The 25,226-nt window shown below is 36.3% G+C and overlaps 1 protein-coding gene across 2 annotated transcripts in view; it reads right to left on the bottom strand.

The window, feature by feature from the left end:
- Positions 1-24,924, bottom strand: part of LOC113091863 (phosphoprotein associated with glycosphingolipid-enriched microdomains 1-like) — a 38,952-nt gene extending 14,028 nt beyond the window's left edge. For both annotated transcript variants that reach the window (XM_026257528.1, XM_026257527.1), the window contains exon 1: positions 24,709-24,924. The gene's annotated coding sequence lies outside the window, so the exon portion shown is untranslated. The remainder of the gene's footprint in view (positions 1-24,708) is intronic.
- Between the last annotated feature and the right edge of the window lie 302 nt (positions 24,925-25,226).

Below are 25,226 nucleotides of genomic sequence, written 5' to 3'. Positions count from 1 at the left end.
TCTGAAGATTAATTAAGCACAAAAAAAAAACACAACCAAAGCAAAAACAAATTAAACCTGTAAAAAAAAAAAAAGGAAATTTGTGAGGGTGGGAGTGGAGTACATGTAAAAAATTATGCATTATTTGGTATTTGATGTATTATTGGTAGATTGCCCTTATTCATATTCCCCTTTTCTCCTCTCTGATTCTGTCTTTTACCACAAAGTATCCAGTTTTGACCAAATTAAATAAGCAATGCTTTGGTTCACTTGGCTGTCAGACCAAATCAGCCTGTGGTAAGCTATTCCATTCACTTTCTCACACACACTAATACACACACTTTAGTTAACACAGAAGAGAAAAAATAAATAAAAAAGGGCAGGCTGTGAAAGTTCAAGTAAATGATTCTGTCACAGCTTACTTAGGAGGAGAGAGAAATCAGCTGAAAGCGAAGCTCTCCTGGGTAAATTCAGAATAGTTGTGCTATTTTTGCACAAATTGTCAGCACAAATTGCTCCGGGTATGTGTTCACAGTGTGTGTGTGTGTTCACTGCTGTGTGTGTGCACTTCGGATGGGTTAAATGCAGAGCACGAATTCTGAGTATGGGTCACCGTACTTGGCTGAATGTCACGTCACTTTAAAAATTTCATCGGGGTTGGAGATAAGAATAGCTCAGATGCTAATCAAGCAGAGCCGGAAAATGATCACTGTGTCACACATAGATGCAGAGATTTGGCTACATTATTTTAAAATGCTAAACACATTCATCGCTGAGAGAAGAACAGTGATGTGTTTCCACAGTTACAGGGAGCGTGTCAGATTAATCTTGAGCTCATTCTCATTCCTGAACACATTTAGACCAGAACCAAACCAATGAACTGTGTTGACAACAGTCAACTAAGTCAAATGTATTTCCTCACACATTTAGCAAAACTGTAAGAGATGATGAAGTTATTATAAAATATGAATTTAATAAATGTATCTATATGTATGATGATATTGATAGAATTGGTGGTAACATGTTAATTATTGTGAAGGATATTAAACGTATCCAAAGCAACTTACAGTATCTGAACTATATATTTTCTGCCTAGGAATTGAACCCATCTACAGCTGAGCATATTCTAATTCCAATAACTCTTACAGTATGTATATACTTTGTTAAATGTAAAAATAAAAAGTAATAAAATCAATTAGATATTAAAAAATAAAATGAATCAAAATACAAGTAAATCTAATTTAAATTTTAATTTCAGACATATTATTTGAATGATTTTAACTTAATTTTAACCATGAACTTTATAAGAGAAACATACAGAGTTTTGCTGACTGAGAATTTCTAACTATTAAAATAATTGTCAAAGCTATAAATAATTAATTAAAGGAATTTAAATATGAAAATACAAGTAAATCAAATGAGAAAATATTACTTTAAAATATTTTCAGAAATATTATTATATAGTTATTTTCATTTATTTAATCTGAATTAAATTTAAAACTATCATACGATATAACAGAAATTTGCATATGCATAAAACACACTAAACTGAAACTGAGAGAGTGTGAGGGGGGAGGAAAAGGAGAAAGGTTTGTCTTAGTGAGACAATGTTTATTAGATTAACAGGTTGAACATGCCTCTCAATGAGAGACCACATAACTTAGATTGATATAGATACCGATAACACTGCTGTCTGACATAGAGCTCCAGTGCGAGGCATTGCTGTGCAGATAAAGGGATTAGTTGACAGCATGACAATAACTCCTGCTCGCTCTCCATCTGCTCTGCAGGGAAGGTACAAGTGTAGCACCTTTGAAGGGAATAATCCCAATACAGAGCATCAGTGCTGCACACCAGTGAGTATCTCATCACATACTGTATTACATACATAGTCACATACTGTATTAAAACCTCTGAACCGAGCACATGACCACCACACCCAATCACCAGTCCAGCTTCTACACATCTCAGCCTACTAGAGCAGTTACTGTAGGGTAATGAGGTCTTAATGCAGCAAACAAGGAAAACACTGGACAACATGACATGGGAGTATCAGATTTCTTCATAAGCGCTCTTAAGTTCACATTGATTTACTAAAAGCTGGCTGTAAATGCCTGGACTAAAGTCAACCCAGCCCATTAACATGCACTGTTTAGCCTCAACTGAACTGTTGACTTGTCTGATGTTGTGTAGAAAGTGAGATGTGAAACTGTCAAGTAGTGAGTTCCACCCTAACAAGTCCTTCAGTGACAGAAAACTCTACCAATGAATCTTAGGGTGAATGACTGCAAACATTATATGATCAAGGGATAGTTCACTGTAAATGAACCAGAGAGAGTGAGAGATGAAACAGTGTGAACATTTCTTATCACAATTGTAGTGACCAAAATGATCAAGGTTATTAGTTATCACGTTAAAATGTGCTGGAAATGTTCAAAAAGTACTGACATATAAATCGTTTCACAAAATCAACAAACAAAATAAAATCACGTTTTGTTTGCATGGACTATAACAATAACATTACCAATGATGTCCAGATTTAAAATGACAACAGTTTATTAATAAATAAAATCAAATGAAGATTTGTTTTTTTTAAGTTTCATAAAATGGTAACCCTCGCATTTGAGCCTTTTAATAAAGAAAAGGGTTAAGTCAAAATGCTAATAGATTTTTTTTAAGAAACAACATGTTGTCTTCACAATATTTAATATATTTTATAATGATATTATAGGTCTTTATGATTTTCCTTTGCATCATATTTGAGGTTCATTTAAATCAAAGTTTTAAAACCTTTGGTATTTAACACCATTTTAAGTGAATTCTGGCTTCATACTGTGGATTCATATATTAATGGACAATATTTGAGCATCAAATGCTTTCTACCCTCCGCCCTTCCTTGTGGTTTCCTCGACATGCGAGCAGAGAGGACAGAGAGGGTGTCTGCAGGATTGGGCTGCACCTCCGTGTGATTTATTTGGTGGTGGGGAGGGGGAGCTCCTCAGAACACCGCCACCCCTCCACCTGATTTATTTGATTTAGTGCACTTGGAGTGGGGGGTGCTGGTTAAACAAGTGTGTGTCTGTTGCGTGTTTGTGTGTATATGTGTGTGTAGATGGGAGGTTAGCGCATAGCTCTGCTGACATTTACACTGACCTTTCCAGCACACCATTTATCAGCAGAGACACCACGGAGTATGAATCCATATTGCTTTTGTTAGGATGTCTTTTTCTCTCTGTCCTCTGATCCACATTATGTATCATCAAGCAATATACTTTTCATCAGCATGTAAAGATGGGATATTTGAAAGCTGTCTCTCTGAAGGGTCATTTTAATGACAGTGAAGGTTATAATGGGGAAAATGTACCAACAAGACCTGGTTAGTATCATACTGCACATGCTATTTTAATAACATACTATTTTGAGTCACATAAGATTTAAGAAATTGTCAATTTAATTTAGTGGGTCTCATTTTTAGGGCTGTCATTTTAACATTTAAATAGTCCAAATAACGCTAATGATTTAAAGGGACAATTCACCCAAACATGAAAATTCTGTCATCATCAGCTGAAAACAAGAGAAGATGATATTTTGACAAATGTCCCAGTGCTCTGTTTGTCCATACAATGAGAGTCAATGGGTTCTGATGCTGTTTTTGGGTGCCAATTATTATCATACTTTAAATTATTTTGTGTGTTTCTTATTGGGCTCATAATTCTAATTTTAATAAAGCATCTGATTAAAAGCAATATTTTATCACAGTGAATGAATCAAAACAGCTTTGAATCCACAATACTGGGCGACTCAGCTGAGATGTCTGCTAACAGAATAGAAATGAACCAATTAAAGCGGCTGTCTGCCCCTTCGGAGCTCAGTCTGAGAATACATTAGCAAGCTGTGAAGCTGGATCTGCAGACACTTTTAGGTGCTCAGTTGGCAGTAGTCAATGCCACAGATTTGAAAGCAGTGGATTATCTAGCAGAAAGCATACTAACCGTCTCTGCCTCTCTTTAGTGCTACAGATTGTATATACAGACTGTATATACAATTAGCTATAAGAAGCCTGTTTGGAGGCCTTTAGATAAATTGGAAGTTGGCACAACTTCGAGTACTTGTTAAAATATGAAAATAATTCTGAAATATTAATAAAAGATTTAAAAAAATGTTTCGTCTCTTTAAGGCATGTTCAATTCTATATCCCTGTCATGAAAGTAATTAATAAATATGCATGCGATGTGTAATTGCATTCTGCATTCTAATTGCAGAATGACCCTTTTCAAACCATTCATGTTATAATTACAAATTTAAAACTCTGAATTTATAAGAAAAGCTCTTTCTTCTCTCATTTGACCGCTGGGACTTCATTTAAAAACCACCAAAGTGGCATCAGCTTTAATAAATCAGCAGCCTCTATAATGTACATCATTTTATTACAGGCAGTGTTGACTAGTTTGTTTTTATATTTTTAGCAAGAAGGTATCGAGGTGAATTTATGTGTTGAAATGTTCAGCCATCATTGCCATAGAAACAAATCATTTCTAAGATCAAGGATGTGAACAGGTTTTAGTGGAATCTCAGAGTTGACATGAATGCAGCTTATAATTGCGGTGTTTGTAAGGCAGCATTGCATTGATATGCTAAAAAATTCTTGTTTAGGGTTTATTCTCATTCCTAACCACAAATATTACACTTCTGAAATGAATTCAACTTGAACCGCCTAACTTACAGTTTCCTTTTGTTTACTTTTCCTTTACAGTTTACTTTTTGTACGGTTACACCTGTACACTACCCCGGCATTTTCAACCCTCGAAAACGGAGACTTTCGAAAACCCTGCAGACCCTGTTTTAGTTTGAAAACTCTGGGGTTGTGTTTCAGTGTAAATGGACCGAAACCGAGACTTTTGAAAACAATGGCGTGGCTGCCCACATTAGCTCTGCGTGTCCTTGATGACTGTAAACCATAACTTCATGCTCATTGTTGTTCCTGTATACATATATATGGTTGTACCCGCATGACTGGTCATGACATGCATTTTCGGTTGTGTAGTGTGGACCGAAAACGTTTCTGAAATGCATCGAAAATGCCAGTGTAGACGAGTTTTCATTTTCATTTTCAAAAGAGGTTTTAAAACGAAAACGCACTGTAAACACGGCCTTAAGCTAAATCAAATTCTGAAATCTGATAGCGATGACAACTGTAATATTTACATACGGAATTCTGAATTAGCATTATGTTGCAGCATTTAATTTACTTATAATAGTTTTAAAGGGAAATAAATGTGTAAATAAAAGGATAGTTCACATAATTTTATCTATATGAGAAATGCAAATGTAGTTTGTTTTTAGTAATCAGTGTTACTCAACTCCACACAGAAGCAACACGGCTCTTCACATCATTAGTGTTTGTACTTAAAGCTGGCTTGAAAGGTTTTTGAAAAACCACCTTCCATTAGTAGCAATTACATATCAATTGACTGCCTTAATTTCCCCCTATCAGTGCATTAATTCCCTCGTTGCTAACAGCCCAGCAAGTAAAGCTCATCCACACCCACATTTATACACACCATCGCCCTCGCTCTTCATTCTTCAGCACTGACATATTGCCCATCATGTTGGTCTGGCTTTTTGCCTGATCACTCTATCAGGATGTAATTTGAGCAGCTGTTCAAAGCCCAAGTCGTTAGCATGAAATATGATGAAGCACCCGAATCCCAGAGCACTGTCCGGCAGCTCGCTTTTCATATTTCCCTCAATCCTACAGGGTCATTCATTATTCTGTTCAAATGGTTCTATAATGGCTATCATATTTTTTTCCTCACATCCACTGCTAGGCCCTGACCTCAATCCTGTATGAACAATAACCTTCTGAATGACAGGCTGGGCTAAAGCTGGGCTGATTGAAACAAATAAAATAAAAAATCAAGTAAAAATTTAATTAGCAGACATGAGCCTGGTTAAAGGTGAAGGGTGCCATTTAAACTCCACTAATGTCACCAAACAGGAAAGAAAGAAAGAAAATAACTAATAATAATAATATTAAGCGCGAGGTTGTTGGTTCGATTCCCCGGGAACACATGATAGGTAAAAAATTGATAGCTTGAATGCACTGTGAGTCGCTTTGGATAAAAGCGTCTGCTAAATGCATTAATTTAATAAAGAAGACAAAGATAAAGAAGATAAAGAATAGCTTCAGTAAGCAACAGGTGACTGCGGTCAGATGAGATGTTGTCAGGCCATTTGTCAGTAAAAACAAATGTTCCAGTCCGGGCTTGCAAATACTCTTCAAATGCATGTACTAATGCAGTCAGCTCATTAGATGAGACTTTAAAACCTGAAGTGGGTCAGAAAAGGTAAAGAGTTCTGAGAAAATATTACATTTATTAAAATGGGTTTATGTGAAGATTGTTTTAAGTTCATTTAAATTAGAAGTATTTTTTTAAGGTTTAATAAATGTTAAAATGGATAGCTCTTAATTATACTGTAATGTTGAAAGCCTATAGTTATCGATAAATCGATAAATATTAGAAAATAAAATTCATAGAGACATCAGTAATATTGTATCAGTGATACTCGTCTTCATAAAAAGATGTAATTAAACAAACATTTAAAATATATGGTCTTTATGTTGTTTCTAAATTAATTTGAAGATTGAGTGGGAAATTGTTGCAAAATAACATTATATTTAAAAACATTTAATCATTTCAGAAAAATGTGTTATTAATTCAGAAAAATGTGTTATTAATTATGGTAGTTGTTTTTAATCCACTGACAGCACTAAATATAATATCATATATAATATCCTATATAATATTTAAAAAATTGGGAAAATACGTTGTAGAAATTCAAGGGAAGATTCGGTCCTTTTGGGTGAATTATCCCTTTACGAATACAGTAATAATTAGGAAGAAATTGCAGTTTTTTCTTACACTGTCTGCAATGCTACAAAAGGAGTATTTTGCAATCCTCTGAGATCCAATGCAGTATTTCTACTCGTGACAGAAGGCTCTACACCACTGCCTCAGGACTGTATTCTCAGAAAGCTCTCCAACATATCAGGCCGAGACTCCCGCCGGAGTTGACAAACAGGATGATGGATTAGTTCCTCTCTCAGCCTCGCAGTTAACAGAGTATGTACAGCCCCTCATAATTAAAGAGAAAGCAAATCCAGTCCTAATGCCACACCACCAGGAGGTATTTCTCGGGACTTTTTCAAGGCTAGTGCCTCGGCCCTGGGACCCTCAAGGGCCTTAAATAAACCAGGCAGAGCACAAGGCCACAGGAAGCATAAATTCAGCAGTAGCTAAAAATGCACAAGCATGAGCAATAAGAGAAGAATATGGACAGGTATGCAGCCCTACAGAGACTCCTGACTCCACAAAGATGCCTCAGATGATGAAATGAGGTTTATGACCTCAGATGTATGTCTGTGAGCTAAACGCAAATCTGTGGTGGATTAACACATTGTTGCATCTGCTTGAACACAGAAACAAGCAATTGTACGAGAGATGAAAAAAATGTACAAGCCTGCTGCTTTCGCTTTCCTTAAAAGTTCTCACTACACATCTGTGGCTTGTGGGACAGGTGACAGCATTGTACTTGTATTTGACATTCTGCTTGGGACAATGAATTCGTAGGTCAATAAGAGATTAGCACAGCATCTCAGAGCAGGGATGAATGAGGTGTCAGACGGGTCAAACTCTGTCAGCAAAGGAAAGAAACCAGGGACTCCGGTATGAGCTGAAGTTAAAAAGAGAGAACTACAACTTCCTCTTTTCTTGTGTCGTTTTAAAGTTTTAAAAGTTTCTGTTTCTCACATTGTCCCTTGTGATCATGAGTAAGAAAAAATTTGGAATATACTGTTTGGGTATATATTTAAAAAGAACAGATGTTAAAGGCTGATGATTAACTTTTTAAAGATTTGCATCTAGTGCAAACAGTCAGCCACCATAAACGCCCGAGTTAACATCTAAAGTAATTTATTAACCATCTTCTCTTTTAGGATTAAATTTAACAGTAAGTAACAGCGCAAAGGTACACCCCTCTGCTTTATGAGCCCACAAATCAAGACCATGTGAGGGGTGTTTTTGACAGAAAATCATTATGCTGTCATAAAAAACCCTACACCTACCAACCAGCACTAAACGGGTGCCTAGATGTGGGCTCCTTTAAGACGAGAGCGAGTGTACAACAAGAAACAAGGAGAGGGAGAGAAAATGAGGGAAGGAGAAAGAGTGAAACTCCCATCTGCTGAGCATGTCATCTTTAGACCTTCGGAAGTGGTCTTAGCTAGAAAACAGATATGAAACTGTCAATAACACAAACCACACCTTTACTCAGCTCAAAAGTGTCTGTGCCTCATATAGACACAAAGGAACTTGCTATTTCTCTAAAGTCCTCCTTTCATTGCTTAAGAGATTAAAAATCCTTAGGATAAATAAAAATAGACACAAGTGAAGCAGTTGTTGAAATACAGTAAGAGAGGAAATACATCTTCTGAAACTTGAAAAAAAAAACTTGACTTAGTGTGGCAGTAAGATTTTTTTCTCTTTTAAATAAATGCTGCTCAATTTGAACTTAGAAAAAATCATCACAATTTCCTCAAAAATAATACGCAGCAAAACAGTTTCTAACATTGATAATAATAAGAAATGTTTTTTGAGCATAAAATCAATATATCAGAATAATTACTGTAGGATACATGTGACACTGAAGACTGCAGTAATGATGCTGACAATTCAGCTTTACATCAAAGGAATAAATTACATTTTAAAATATATTCAAATAGAAAACAGTTATTTTACATTGCAATAATTTTTCATAATATTACTATTTTACAGTATTTCCGATCAAATAAATGCAGCCTTAGTGAACTTCTTTCAAAACAGTATAGTGTAAGTGTATAAGAAACCATGCACGCAATAACTAGTTGACATTAAACCCAATAAAACAACTCAACAAATTAGAATGTCGTGGAAAAGTTCATTTATTTCAGTTATTCAACTCAAATTGTGAAACTTGTGTATTAGATAAATTCAATGCACACAGACTGAAGTAGTTTAAGTCTTTGGTTCTTTTAATTGTGATGATTTTGGCTCACATTTAACAAAAACCCACCAATTCAAGTTTAGAGTACTTCATAAGACCAATTAGTGTTCAGGTCTGGTGAGTTTGCTGGCCAGTCAAGCACACCAACACCATGGTCATTTAACCAACTTTTGGTGCTTTTGGCAGTGTGGGCAGGTGCCAAATACTGCTGGAAAATTAGTGACTTTGGTTTTCAAAAAACAAAGGACCAACACCAGCAGATGACATTGCACCCCAAATCATCACAGACTGTGGAAACTTAACACTGGACTTCAAGCAACTTGGGCTATGAGCTTCTCCACCCTTCCTCCAGACTCTAGGACCTTGGTTTCCAAATGAAATACAAAACTTGCTCTCATCTGAAAAGAGGAATTTGGACCAATGGCATCAGTCCAGTTCTTCTTCTCCTTAGCCCAGGTAAGACTCTTCAGGAGTGGCTTAACAAGAGGAATACGACAACTGTAGCCAAATTCCTTAACACGTCTGTATACCTTGACCCCAGCCTCAGTGCATTCCTTGTGAAGTTCACTCAAATTCTTGAATTGATTTTGCTTGACAATCCTCATAAAGCTGCGGTTATCTCGGTTGGTTCAGCTGCAATTATCATGAAACTTACTAATTAGCACATTATTAGGAAAGGCAATTCCTTAAAAAAACCTTACACTTCTTTAGGTAAAGCTGTATCACGAATGATTTGTGCAAACATTGACACATTTATGTAGACTGGGGGAGCATTCTCTTCTAAATCCAACGTAATCCCAGCATGTCAAGAGTAAAAGACGACTGATATGTTCATTATTACGTCTAACAACAGAACACTTCAATCGCTGATTTCTGATGTCAGCTTACTCAGGGCAAGTCTAAGGTCAGACTCCAGTCTGTGCTGAAACGCTACTGTCAATCAAACTATTGTGGGAGGGGCGTGTCTGTGTGATGTCACAAAGACAGACATCTGAGATTGGGGTGATTTGAGAAAGGGGTAAAGATTTTAGTAGATTAAAAAAAATAAAAACACTGGGTGGGTTTTTAATCATTCTAGTGTTTTTGTGTACACACACTGCCAACACAAATTTCAGTTCACATGTGCACAGTACATAAAAATACTGGGTAAATTAATCAATTTTCAATTTGACATTAATATTGTCTAGTTGTTGCTCACTAGAACAGCTTCTGTTTAATTCGTTCCATTCTTTGGACAATCTTGTATTTGTCACAGCAGTTCAGACAATCCATTGCTTGCTCTCTAAGTGAGGAGTCGGTTTGTAGAGATGACAGCACACAAAGGACCGTTAATGAAGTTACAACACAGTACATCAAGGCTGTGATACTATAATCACTAGTGATGGACTCCGGTTGCTGATGTAATTCTCTCTTCCTTCTGTTCTGTCCTCAGAGGTATGTACTGTTCCATATGACAACCACTTTACCTCTCAGATACATTACATAGTAAAATTAAGCTTCAAGTAAAACAGTTTGACTGAGCCTTGAAAGGGTATTTCAAGACAATACACCTCAGTAAGATTTTTCTTTTTGAAGGAAATTAATACTTTTATTCAGCAAGAATACAATAAATCGATCAAACGTGGCAGTAGGCATTTTGTTAGTTACAAAAGTTTTCTATTTCAAATAAATGCTGTTTTTTTTTTTACTTTCTATTCATCAAAAGAATCCAGACAAAACTTATGGATTGCACAGAAATATTAAGCAGGACAACAATTTTTAAAATTGATAATAATAAGAAATATAATTTTTTTATTTTTTTATTTTTTTTGTGGCAAGCCAGCGTATTTGTGAAGGATCATGTGAGACTGAAGACTGGAGAAATTATGCTGAAAACTGAGCTTTGCATCACAGGAAAAAAATTAAACTAAAAATATATTAAAATAGAAAACTCTTATTTTAAAAATGAATAATATTTCAGAATATTTTAATGCATTTTTTATCAAATAAATACATCCTGGATGTGCATAAGGCTTAATAAACTTTAAGACCCAAACCCTTTCCAACAATTGTAATTGGTGGAAGTACATATACTGAATTGCCACAGTCCATTTCCATACTCCACATCTGTGTCTAATCACTGCAACAGAATTGATTCAGACAATGATGTAGCACACTCTGGGTGGGCACCTCTGCTAATTTCTTATTATTCTCCCGTAACCCATAGCTTTATGGCCGTCACAGCTGCCGACATTATCCTGACTGTCGGTGAAAAGAAAACCTCAGAGAGACCACATCAACACATGTGGCCTGATGGTTCCTATGCACATTATAGTTTCAAATATTTATCCTTTCATCTTAATGTAAACTTGTCTTCTCAACTAAATGCTAAAGTGGAAATGGAAACTTCCTCTAGCCACAAAAAAAGAGAAGATCACTTTACAGTGCTTGCCAAATATTCTCAAACACATAACATTTCCAGCCTACAATAACATAATATTTCAAATGACAGTTTATTTAGGTAAAGATTTCCCAAAACTCTCTGCCTTTGGCTGAAATCCCACACTTGGGCAATTTTTCTGGGAGATGAGTATTGTCGGGAATGCTAACTCTGGGATTTAAAGCCAATGGAGACTCTAAGTGCCCATCTGGCAGACGACAGGCACCTCTCTGCCCACTCCAATGCTCTGTATTAAAATATAGAATGCTCGGGTCATGGCACCAAAAATGCAACATCCACCCAAAATCCCAGCACAGACAGGCTAAGTAATTAGAGAGATCAAAAGAAAAAGCTATAAATAAAGAGAAAATGAAGCAAGCATCTTAGTGTAAGACATTAGCAGTCATACTAAAGCATTCTAAACGTGCAAGTAAAAGAACATTAAAGTGCATATGAGTGCATATTTATTTTACCGCCCATAATGACAGGGAACAGTATTCACACAATCCGCCCAAGCAAAACAAGAAGCATAGGTGTTAATTATGCAGTTTCCACTCAGATGATTTGAGCAGTTAATAGCCACAGTTTGGGGTTTGGGTTCCAATTTAAGGTAGATTAATTATCATTTGGATGTAAATATTAGTATTTAAAAATAAATGACTTATTAGTTTTCTTCTGTATAAACCTGCAGTTCATCCTTCTATTGCAGTCACATATCTGCTTCTTCATTATCATGCTGCTTGAGTATGTGTGAAAAAACCTTGATTATTTCCTCTGAAGAGATGGAGAACTGTGGTGTGTGAGGTGAAGAGACAGAGCTAGTGTAATGCGTGAAATCCTATCACCAGTCCAAACCATAAAGGCTCGTTCACAGTTTTGGAGGGAACATGAAGCATCTGTTTTGATGGTCTGAGCCTTTTTCTGGCCTCTCGGCTCTTACCGAGATTCGGTCGCAAAGTCATTCTCAGGAACGTTCTGCAGCAATTATTTCTGCCCGCGGCAGTTAAACGGCAGGAACAGCTGGGGTGGAAGTTTGATGTCTTGGGGGAGTGTGCATTATTGTACGTACTTGAGTGTGATTTAGGACTCTGTTAGCTTGCAGGCCCAATGACAAAAGAGGGTCAGGATGGAAAAATGACATTTACAGATTTTACAGGTCTCACAGAAACCACGGCATACAGGTTAGCTGAAGATTTACTTGCCTCTGTTCTTTAAGTACTTCTTCACTTACAAACCACAAGTCATCTTCTTGTAGTACTGGCATCCTGCCTAGAAGGTGTTGGAGTAATGAAAAGAGATGCTCTCAAATGGCCGGTCACATATTTGGAGGAATGGGATTGAAAATGAGGGGGAAATGAAAGGGAAACTCTTTAAGCCCCATTGGCAGGAATCTGGTCAAATCTGAGGGCTACTTGAAGCCAACATGAAATCAAAATGGACCTCAATAGGGGTTTCTGTTCTTATTATGCACAATCCGTCGGTGTATATTCTTCCAAGGGACTGTCTTTGTAATGTAAAAACTTGTTTCGTGTCTGAAATGCCTCTCTCGGCATCATTGTGGCCGCAGGCTACTGGTTAATGTGACCAATGCAGCTATTTATACAACAGAAAATGACTTTTTAATGAGTTTTTAATGGATCTTGTACACCATTTTTTTTTTCAGTAAGTGTATCTAAAAATCCTTTTTCAAAGAATGTATTTTTCGTTTCCTAAAAAAAACTATTTTTTAATGCATTTAAAGAATTACTTTAAATGCATGAATGCAAACGCATGGAAATCTCCCAATGATATTGTAGAGGGAAGTGATGGATAAAGGCATCAAAAATCGTTTAAAGCATGCATAAGATGAAACTAACAGTTGAACAATGTCTTACACAACATGTCTCATAGTAAATAACCCTCAGGTCTTCTCAGTTATCTCCTGGTGTGTGATTATTGTACAATCTGAAATCACCCTGAGCACAGCAGTCCGCCTCTTTTTTTACTTCACCTTGACTTCTTGCTACCACCAAATTGTTCTCCATTTGCTGCCACATATTCAAAAAACAGTCACACACTTCTCCCTCCCCTTATTCTTCCTTTCTCTTCCTCTAAATGTTTCTTTTAAACTACCTGTCAAATATCGAACTTTACATGTGGTAGTGTGGATTATGCGAAGGCAAGGAACATCCTGATTTGAAGTTCTCATTATATTAGGACAAAACAGTTCTCCGGTATTCTTCTGCTTTTTTGTCTGTTCTGCTTGAGCATTTGCTTCCTCCCTACTTGACTATTGTTCTCAGCTCTCTATTAGGATTCTCAGTGGCTTTTAACATGGCTCGGTTATAAAATTCCACTAGTAATAGGGTTAACTGAGTCTGGTGTGGAAGATTCTGACTGGCCTTCATTAAACCCAGACCTGGACTTCTGAAATCAGAAATCAGACATTTCAATATGAGCTGATTTTTAAGTAATCGGAGATATGCTACCCATAGAATTTTTTATATTGGCATGTTTTAACTCATGGCACTGGCATTTTGACACAATACACTTGTATTACATGCACATTTAAAAAAAAATAAACTTTCAAACTGCATTTTATAGTATCTCTGACACAATGATTAAAGAAAATAGCCAGACAGACCACAGCAACTAGTCTTAAAAGAGTCTGGTCTGATAAAAGATGCCGTATTATTTCAAATCCACCAACATCCACCAATTCTTCAGGTCCTATGTGTCTATGAAAGAGGGCTGCTCCATTAAGCCAATCGCTGACAAACACTGGTATCATTTGGACAGATTATCCTGCCATACAAGCATGTGGGACCCGGAGAGGGATTAATTCGAAAGCGTTATAGAGTATTACTCATTCATATAATCACATTGGTATGAATTAGCATAATCCTCAGCACTATTCAGTAATTATTTTGTTTAGCAGACATTATCAAGGCATAAAAAGTGGAGGACATTATCATTGTAATAATGTCTGTAGACCAACGCCTGTCACAATAATCAGCCCCCACACAAAAAAACACAATGGAGGACTCTTTTCCCTGGAGGGTAGCCCCCTGTTCACAACCCTTGGCCATTCCTAGTAACCTCAAGACTGAAACGTGGGTCTGGGAACCTGCTTCAGATAATAATACAATTCTTTAAGAAGTAGCCAAACCAAAGCATGACAGTGCTGTCAGTCACATGATCTTTCAGAGGGGGGCTTATGCCAATGCCTGAATTACAATAGAGCCCCAAGCTATTGTCCGACATGGAGCACTGCACATTTCCATATTGTCTAGGCCTGGCAAGCCACCAGCCGCTGGCTTTTCCACTGCTTACAAACACTTTCTTTGAACAGAGTTAATGTCCTACTTGCTTTGACGGAAAACAACCCCACAGATGGGTACAGTGGTAAGAAATAATGGAATAAATGGGTAATGGCCCTAATCGCATCATTTTACCATGCTGTTGTGCTCCCATTATTGATTTGCTTTGACATACTGTACACTGCTGAAAGCAAAGAGATGAGGGAAATCCAATGATGTGGCTTATTCTTATTACAGGGCCATTATATGAACAAGTGACATTATTGTGCTGTCAGGTTTCATCCTGGAAAGGATTCAGGCTAAACAGAACTAGACAGAATTTTCAGGCACCACGGACACATTACTCATTTTGTCTAAAGTATAAACTGGCTTCACATGCATCCTTTGCCATCTTGGGTAACACTCTCAGATTGATTTTTCTATAGGTAACAGACATAAAAGTAGAGATCTTACACTATTCAAAAGTGTAGGATTGGTTAAAAAAAGTTTTTAAAAGAATCTCTTATGCTCACCAAGACTACATTAATTTGATTTAAAAAATCATTATAATATGCTGATTTGCTGCTCAAGAAACATTTCATGTCATTATCAATGTTGAAAACAGCTTTGCGTCTTAATATTTTTCTGAAAACTGTGAAACTTTTTTTTGCAAATTTTTTTCTCAAGTCTTTGATTAATATATTAAGTTTAAAAATAACAGTATTTATTTGAAATAGGAATCTTTTTAACACAACAACTGTCTTTACTCTCACTTTTGACCAATTTAATGCATACTTGCTTTTTTTCAGCCTTACTGAACCCAACTTTATTAACTGTAGTGTACTTGAATAATTGGTTTGTCAATATAGCATACTTAATATTACCAATAAAATAAAACTATAAATATAAAACTTTAAAAAAAAAAAAAGGTCCTGCCATTGTGAAAATCGTCAAAATGGGAATTTGGTCATTTAAATAAAAGGTGGGGCCTCCGTTCCTATCTGCCATATTGAAAGTTTCTGTGACTCGTTCATCTCACCTCAGTTATCACACTTTTAGCTTAACAGCAAACTCTACTATAATAAACTATGAGCACTACAGTTGAAGAGCAATGTTTGTGTCATAAGCAAGATTTAAAAACTTCCTGTCTGTGTGGAGCTTTCCAAATCAGTCACATATGAGGTTGTGTTTCGGTTAGGAAGCTGCACAGGTAGAAAACATGTAGTGTGCAACAGGCTTTAGAACAGAGCTACCATCTCTGTCTGTAACTACAAGAAAAACAAAACAGATCCAGATTCAGACTTCACACTTACAACCTCTATCTTCTGCATTTTAAACACGGCACTCACTAATAATATTTTGTTTACTGTGTCCAGATCACACAACATTTCACAGTCTCACTAGCCAATGGAAAATATTTCTAGTTTCACTTCTGCAAGTCATTTCTGAAATACTTAGCAGCTCAGCTACTTATGCTACCCAGTGCAATGTTGATGCATCAAATCCAGTAAAGGTATTCGGCCTGCACTACTGCCAAACTCTTATTTACTTCCTGTTCTCAGAACTCCTGTTGATCCAATGTCGCTCCAAACTACCACAGTATTTCTTTGAAGTTATTTGGCCAGAATGGGCACAGAGGTGGCTAGAGCAGCTGTCTGTTAGCTAGCCATTGTTTTTCAAGGCCTTTTATAAATATGCCCTCTGTTGATAACGGCATATTTCCGAAAGGAAAAGAAAAGGGGAGGGCCAGTTAATAAGAAAAGTCTAGTTTGCATGGAGGTTATTACAATATAACATTTCAGATATGGTCTCCCCATCTTCCTCCACCCATGCAGGATGGCGGCCAGTCAGATCACAGTGATCAGGAAGTTTATGTCCCCCAGGACAAAGAAATAATCTGAGCACAAATCGTGCAAATAGGGTTGCCAGCCGCCATGCAAGATACAGAACTGGCAGTATTTAAAAATGATTGTTAAATCAATACAGGGCATTAGGGATGGGCGATACCACATATTTTTTCTGCTATAATACTGATACTTTTAATGGCCAGTATCGTCGATATCGATACAATACTTCTATACTGAACTTTTAGATTATTACATTTATTTAATTTTTTTATGAGTACAATGGGTAATTATACCTACTTTATATTTGAAATGCATTTTAACATTCAATACGCCTTAATTGCAACTTATTAGCTTATATTTTTGTTTACACATGGTTAAAATATGTTTACTGTAGTGGTAACCAAGGAAATCTACAAGTGTTGTAGCTAAACTATGTTCACTTTACCATGGTTCACTGTCTGAGAGTGTATGATTTATATTAACAACACAGAATAGAACATAAGCAATAATCAACTATACAGCCTATGCTTTTTCTGCATTGTTCTGGGCTGCCTTTTCCAAAAACATAAATGCTTTCTTATTATAGGCTACTCTTGGGAAATGCAGCTTTATTAAAATGCACTGTCAGAAGTGAGTGAACACTCTCTGTAATTGATTCTGCCTTGCAAGATTTGTGTGTGTTCAGATGAGCAGGAAGCTCCCTTCCATACAATTATTTGCTAACATAGGTTATTCATTCAATTTAAGGCATATTATAGGCATCATTTTTTTTGTTTAATAAACAAAATCACTGGTAAATAAAAACACCTTAGTATCGATTTTTTTTTTAGTATCGATACTTTCGATTCTCGCATCAGTATCAATTTATCGATACTTCAGGATCGATTTACCCATCCCTACAGGAAAACTACACAACTAGACCTTTACGTTTCTGACAACAGGTTTACAAATGCTTCTCATTACAAATCTCATGAAATGCTGTAATCATCATCGTCCACAAAATTAAATTATGCAAATGTGAAAATAAAGAGTGATTGGTGCATGTTGCACGCGTTGGATGTTGGATGCACATGCAGTGAAGGAGTTTGCAGAATTCACTGTGAACCGAGCTGCTCTGAAACACTGGAAACACTGGATCATGAGCTGCCCGTGTGTAAATGCTCACAGTTCCGCTGTTATCACTGTGCATGTCAACAACGAGAGTGAGAAAAAGAGCACGGAAGCACAGCTATATGCATCAAAATATGTATATTTTTGACAACACTTCTACTGTAAGTGTTAAGAAGTGCAGATGAGATTAGAAAAACATTTGTGTACATTTACAAACCAAATCTTTGTCAGGCCCCGCCTTAAAAATGTTACTGGCCAATCCTACCATAGCGACTTTTGCTGAACAGCATTTTATCCAAATATGATGCAAAGCATTGTTATTGAGCCACTTACAGTAAAGTAACTGAATTATAATTTGTATAAGATAGGCCATAAATGGTTGACTTAATTTTTAAATGGTGTACGTCACATAAAAAATAGAGGAAACTTGATTTTTCTCTGCTGATGCTAGCAACCCTACTCACAAACCACGCTCAATAAACGAGCAGAAATGGCTTTTCATTGCAGTTTTCCTTCATTCATGTTCCTGCCATTTCAGCAGCACATCAGAAACCTGACTTCACACATTTCTCTTCAACAAAACAAACACTGTCTGCTTGCGGCCAGTAAGTAAATATGGCTGACTTCATTTCTTCTGAAGACGACTAAACGGAGAACCATTTGTATGGCTCGGTCATAAGCCACAGCCCACAGGACACACGCTGTAATCTTTTGATCACAGTGTCCACATGACCATCGCACCTGAAATAAAATCATAAGCAGAAGGGGGAGAAAAACATGTACAGTGTACCCCATAATTTTCATTTCCCATAAAGAGCCCGGATTCATTCTGAGGCTGCTCTCAAACAGGCAGCAGTGTTCTGCATGCTCTGTATACGGCTGAATGGTTAGAGACAGAGAGGCTGAAACCCCTCTGTGTGCCATATAAACCCATGGGCAGCATGCCAAACTAACCCTGGTCTACAGCTCTTCAGATGTCCCCACAGACCCAGCATTGAAAACTCTCTATCCGTGAAATCTATCATAAACAGGAAGGTAGACACTGCCTACAACCATTCACAGCAGTTGTTGCAAGAACATGTTTGAATGACCGCCCATAAACAGCAGTACTACATGAGCATCAATGGGTTGGTCCTTTGCAACACAGAAAGAAAAAAAAAATGGTGTAATTTGAACTGAAGGATGTCATATGAACAACTAGTCAGTAATGACGCTGGTTTAAGTCTCACAACCCTTAATTACACAAATTCAAGATGATAATAATTTACTACTCAATAGGCATGCCAAATGTTGATTTAGTAACCAATCTGAATGATTCAAAGAGTTTAATAAAGGATTCTACAAACCAAATTCAAACCAGGAACTCATGAGTTTCTGGGCCTTTTTGAATTATTCAATAAAAGAACAAGACTTTGGATTTGGACATTTTTTGCACTAGTATGTATTTTGTTACGTAAACAGAAAGATGTGATTTCTTGCCATTATTATTTAGAATTAAGGTCTTTTTTTATCTCATGCACTTCTTTACACTGACAACTTTTGTAAAATAGGATTTATTTAGCCATGATACTGTACATTTAATAGTGGTGGGACACATTCAGCAGTGCCAGAAACATTAGACTATGATTAATCTATTCATTTTTATAATACAACAGTTCAGTATGTAATCCTAAAACCCAGAGGACAATTAGAATTTCCTGTTTTGCTGAAATTACGTACATTTTAAATCATTACATATCCTATACATACAGTAAATGTTATTTTCTACAGAAGCACTAGAACTACCAAAGGGCTGCGAATTAATATATTTGATGAAACAGACAACGGTTGTAGAAGCTTACATTTTAAAGCACACAATGGTTTTGAAACACATTCAGAGTATGACTGTATCCAATTTATGGTGCGGAAGAAAATGTGTAAATCTCTTCAACTAATCATAAACAACTCCTATTTTACTCATGAAACCAAGAACACTATTCCAAAATCAGAAATTCAAAAATGCAATCTTACAAATTGATTATTCAAAAGCGTTATTATTTAAAAATATATATAATGTTGTACAGTTTTCCACTTGAATGGATGCTGTTGGTTTATATTGCGTCTGTGAATCTTGTGAATACAAAATGTTAATCATCATAACAACAAGAATATAATCGCTGATTGCCTGTGGCTTTGTCATACGGCTGACTGAAGTCATAAGTGGATGTGACATTATTCTAATAGTCCAGTTATCTGACCACCCATTATGGGACAGAGGCAAATGACACACAGGGTGAGCTTGATTTCCCAGCACCACTCTGATAATTTGGTTTAATTAAATTTGCTCTGTTTACGAGAATGATCAGATACTTCCTCAGCAGGAAGCAATTTCTATTTGAGCGGCATAGAGCGAGTGAGTGCAGTCAACAAAACAACAATCAAACATACCTCCCTGTTATCCTGACAAAATTGCAATTGCCCCCTCTTTCGATAAGAGAGTGTGACAAGATCAGACAAGCCCTGTTGCGTCCGAAACTGGCCAAACACTGTCAGCTCCACGTAAAAAAAAAAAACATTCAAGATCGACATTCCAAAGTAACATTTTATCGACACAGCATTCAAGAGAAATTGGCCACATTTACTTTGTGATTCAGGAGTGAAACAACGGCTTCCCATAATTTAATGTTTTGTGTGTCATTAATGAGTTTTACATTGGTGTGTCATCCAGGCACTGTAGTTCTTCTCAGGGCAAAACATTCAAAGTCACTACAGCAGAATATGTATATATATATTACAGACCTTCAAAGGAAAGTTTGTACATAAAAACAAAATTCACAGTGGCTTTACATTTTAAGAACGAAACCCTTTTGCTATTGCATGATCTAGAAAATAAAATTATATCGAAAACAGGGCTGCACGATAAATCGCATGCCATATTTAATGCACATCTTGTCAGTAAAGATGGCAGCCCTAATAAACAAAATTGGACTAAAATATTTCATGAAAAACATTAACCATCACTTATCTCACATGGGTCTTGGGTCAATTAAAACATGTTCAATAAATGTTTTACTATGTTAAGCCAATTAGGTTTGCTGTGCAGGGTGATTCTTCAATTAGAAGCACTTTTGACTTTAAATCAATAAAAGAAAAAGAAAAGTTTCAAATTAATTTTAAGAGATAATTATCAAATGAAATAAAGATCTGATCACAAATTATACTAAAAACTTTCTGTGATTGTGATGAAAATTATATGTGATCTTAATGACATTTTTTCAGTTTTGTAGGGAAAGTAAACAAGTTTAACTATGTATAGTTAAAAATATGCATAAGAAGTAAAATACTTAAATGCTATTCTATTTGGTAATCTAATAAAACTACTGCACATTCAGATCATGATGTAAAAATCATAAAAGCACACTCTGGTGCCCTCATCACTTATCATTTCCCAACAGAACTAAAAATAAATGTTTTTACGGAGAAACAAAACAGTTCTCTAAAATGCTTGCCATGCAACAGCAGTTTTTGGTACTGTGATTATTCACAATTAAAAAAAAAAAAAAAAGAAAGAAGAAAGAAAATGAAATAAGTAGATATCTTCTACACTTTTTAGAAATATAAAATGGAAGCTAAAAATTCTTGTGGAGGACAAGTACAAAATTCTGATAAAAATGTACCCTGCAACACTTACAACATAGGTAAAAGTGAATAAAACAACACATAAAATGTCTGAAAGCGATTCAAAACTAGAATGATTATTTAATTTTTTTATCCTCATAGTGCACAAAAAAGTTCCACTTAATAAATAATCACACAGTTAATATGAAACCATAATTACACTTATGTTTGTTTAGTGCTTTTGTTAAGGATGCAAAACTGGTTCATCAGAGCATTTCTTACAGGTCGAGGAATCATTTCAGCTCTTGTTGGTATGCTGTTCTCAGAAACATTATCATCAGGAAGCTGACGATAGTCTTTGAAATAGCCTTTATCATTTGCATAGTTTTGTGTAGAGCTAACTAGTTAGAGCAACATTATTATTACATAACATTTATTATCCATCTGCCATGATGATTTACAGCTTTTTACAGCCTTGACAAAATCTGTTTGACAGCAGACAACATTGACCAACCGGAATTTCAAAGGGTTTCAGTCTGCAAACGTTTTCTCAATACTTTTGTATAAGAAAAGCTGAATTCTGGTGCTTCCTTCTGTTTCCTTGACTACAGATATACTTGGATCAGACATTAGCATCCCTGACTTACCTGCACGAACGTTTTCTACTTGTACTGAGTCAAAGCAGCTCAGATGTTTGCATCCTGCTTGTTTGTTACTTAATGATCATTAGCAGAACATCTGGTTTTATTCCATTTGCTCACACTGAACATCACAGCTCATCTCCTGCTGTGTATCTTAGCAACGAGTGCTGAGCAATAACATAAAAAAAAAAAAGAGTTTGCACAAAAATGAACATTTGCCAAAAATGTACTCATCTTCAGACTTCATTGTTCGTTTCTTCATTAGAACAGATTTGGAGAAATTTAGCAGTACATGACTTGCTCGCCAATGGATCCTCTGCAGTGAATGGGTGCCATCAGAATGAGAATTCAAACAGCTGCACAATAATACACAAGTAAGCTCCCATCAGTGAAAACGTTCATTCATGGTTGTCTTCTCACAGCAAAATCCACCAACATATTTGTTATACATTTTGCAACATATTATTTCACTTCTGATTCAGATGAGACAACTTAGAGAAAGCAATAATATGGATAGATATTTCAGATTGAAGCAACAGTATGAAGTTAAAAAAAATGAATGATGGGACACACATTTTAACCTCACAAAACATTAGTTGGACTGGCTGTGTGGATGACTGAGATGTTTGGACTCTCATTCTGACGGCACCCATTCACTGCAGAGGACCAGTTGGTGAGCACGTGATGTAATGCTGAATTTTTTCAAATCTGTTCTGATGAACAATCAGAGTAATCTACATCTTGGACGACCTGAGTGTGAGAACATTTTCAGCAAATTTTCATTTTTGGATGAACTATTCCTTTAAACTCAATGATAATGTACAGAATATCAGTTTATGCACTGGGGATTATATTCCATTAGATCACGGTATCCCCATTGTATCCCAAAAGCCCCATTTGACAGGATTTAGCACAACCCCCAACAGAACTCAGCCACAGCTGTAGAAACATCCATGAATCCAATCAAACGTTTCTCAATTGCAAAAACCACTTCAGACTTCACAGCTCAAACTAGTTCTGTTCCAGCTAAGATTCCAACCCTTTGAGGGAATCTCACTCTGTTTTACTCCCAACCCATACTTTTGACATTTATGAGCAAACCTCCATGAAGCACCGGAGCTATGCTAACAGACATATCCTGAATTCAGAAGCCTTTTTTACTGGTGCTCATTTGCTTCAGATTTGAGAAACAGCTCCAAGGTCAGAACCAACAATAAAAATGTTTCTGACAATGCTTTGTTGTACCAAAGCATGAAATCTGAACATCTATACAATATTCAACATCTATACAATATACAAATCTATACAATAATCCATCTGGGGAAACTCTAGTGTAAAGGACAGGTGCAGACGGAGTAAAACCTGCCACTGCTGCAGAGCTGAGAGTGCTAGCAGTGGAACGGAGCCTGAAGCTACGCTCAGCCAACCAGGAAAACACTATCTGTCTAATAAATATGTGAGGCAGGGCTTCTGTCCCGAGTGTTTGACCTCAATCCAACTGTTTTGGTGTCTAGATGCCTCTTAGATGCTGGGAAACCAGTGGATTTAAGACAATACACTGTGATCCTGCTTAAACCTGCTGTGTCTGCCTTCATAGCTGTCATGTCGCAATGGGCTTTATTTTGTGCTGAGAGGGTACATTTACAGTGCACTGATATTTACAGACTCTGCTGACTAGCAGATAACCATCTGCCACATAAACTATTTAATAATAAGTTATGTGTGATGTGTTTAGCCTTTGTCATCTCGTGAATCTAACTGAGGGCATCACCTTTAGCATTATTCTGACCAGGAAAATTAAAGGTTAAAGATCAGTTGTATAAAGTGAGCATGCGGAAAAAAGATCTGTTTATTTGTTTAAGATAAAGTTGGAGAAGACTAGAATGTGACCAGTGTTGTTTCCTTAGCAAAGGTATTTCTATATGTTTGACATTTTATTCACACAAGTTACTAACTACACAAACCAAAATGATCAAATCATAAAAGTTTAAATATGACGTGATGCTCTTTTGTTTTGACCGGGCTATATATTACTTTAATATACAACTGATGAACAATGAACGTGTTGTAATTCTGAAGAAAAAGAAATAATAATTAGTAAAGTAATTTTAATAATCTGACATTTTGATTTGATAGATAGATAGATAGATAGATAGATAGATAAAAATAATACAGTAATTTTTTTTTTTGTAATTATCTTGAAAAATATGAAAACATTTCTGAACCATACACTCATTTATTTAAAGGTATTTAGTACTTTTTACTGGATGATTACACCACTGGACATTAAATCAAAATTATAATAAAAAGTATGCTCATACTAAATCTCAAATTTGATTAAGTTATTTGCCTAGGTAAAGGATTTAATCTGTGGAACTATGGCTCTCACTGTCTTTAGGTTATTGTTTACATGTTGGATTAATTATTGTTTAAGGTGAATCACATGTTAGCTGTCAAGTCAATATTTTAATATCCCATATCTCTTATGCAGGTGCATAACTGAGAAATCAACAGATGACTCTCGTCTTTAATATGCTTAAAAATCTGAGACTTACACATGGCATTAATATCATTCCGTTACATTCCTCTTTTCCCTCAATCGGTATGCAGGGAATTTCGTCATATAAATAAGCAGCACTCAGTGTCCTTCTGTCCTCTCTCACGCGCGCCACACAAAACACAGGAGAGAAGTTCACAGTCTTCACGGGCTCGATCTCAGTACAGATACTTATCTCTCTGCGCAACTTTTCCATTCATGTAATGTTCGGGTGGGCTGATGTTAAAGGACCACTTACCTCCGACGACCATCCGTTGATCCGCTGTTTCTCCGCTCTCGAGTTTATATGATCAGAGCAGGTTCCGCGAGCTCACAGCAGCACTCAAACAACATGCCGTGTTTAAAACCGAACATATCACTGCCAAGCACAGTGCCCGTGAGTCTGGAGAGCTGCAGTGCGTACCACTCACACACACATAGCCTACCACACCGGTGTTTCGAGATTTTAGGTTGCAGTGGGCGGGGCATACTTGAATATTCATGAGTTTCCCGGACATGCGCGTGGAACTAAAATGTTCAGTTAAAAAAGGTAAATATATTTACAGCGATGCACAAACCTATGCCTAAACTACATTTCTTCATCATTTTGTAACAGTTTATAATGTTTTTATTAGTCAGCACGTTTTGTGCAGTCTTCACTGACTGAGTGATTGCAGGCATACATGTATAAATTACTAAGATTTCAGTTCGTTCCTGTAGCTTGCAATGCTTTAAAACGGTGTCTGTTGTTAGTTGTTATCATTTGAGTTCAACAGC

This window comes from Carassius auratus, unplaced genomic scaffold (genome assembly GCF_003368295.1).
Source record: "Carassius auratus strain Wakin unplaced genomic scaffold, ASM336829v1 scaf_tig00214327, whole genome shotgun sequence".
NCBI lineage: Eukaryota > Metazoa > Chordata > Actinopteri > Cypriniformes > Cyprinidae > Carassius > Carassius auratus.
This window is presented reverse-complemented; position numbering and strand designations above follow the sequence as displayed.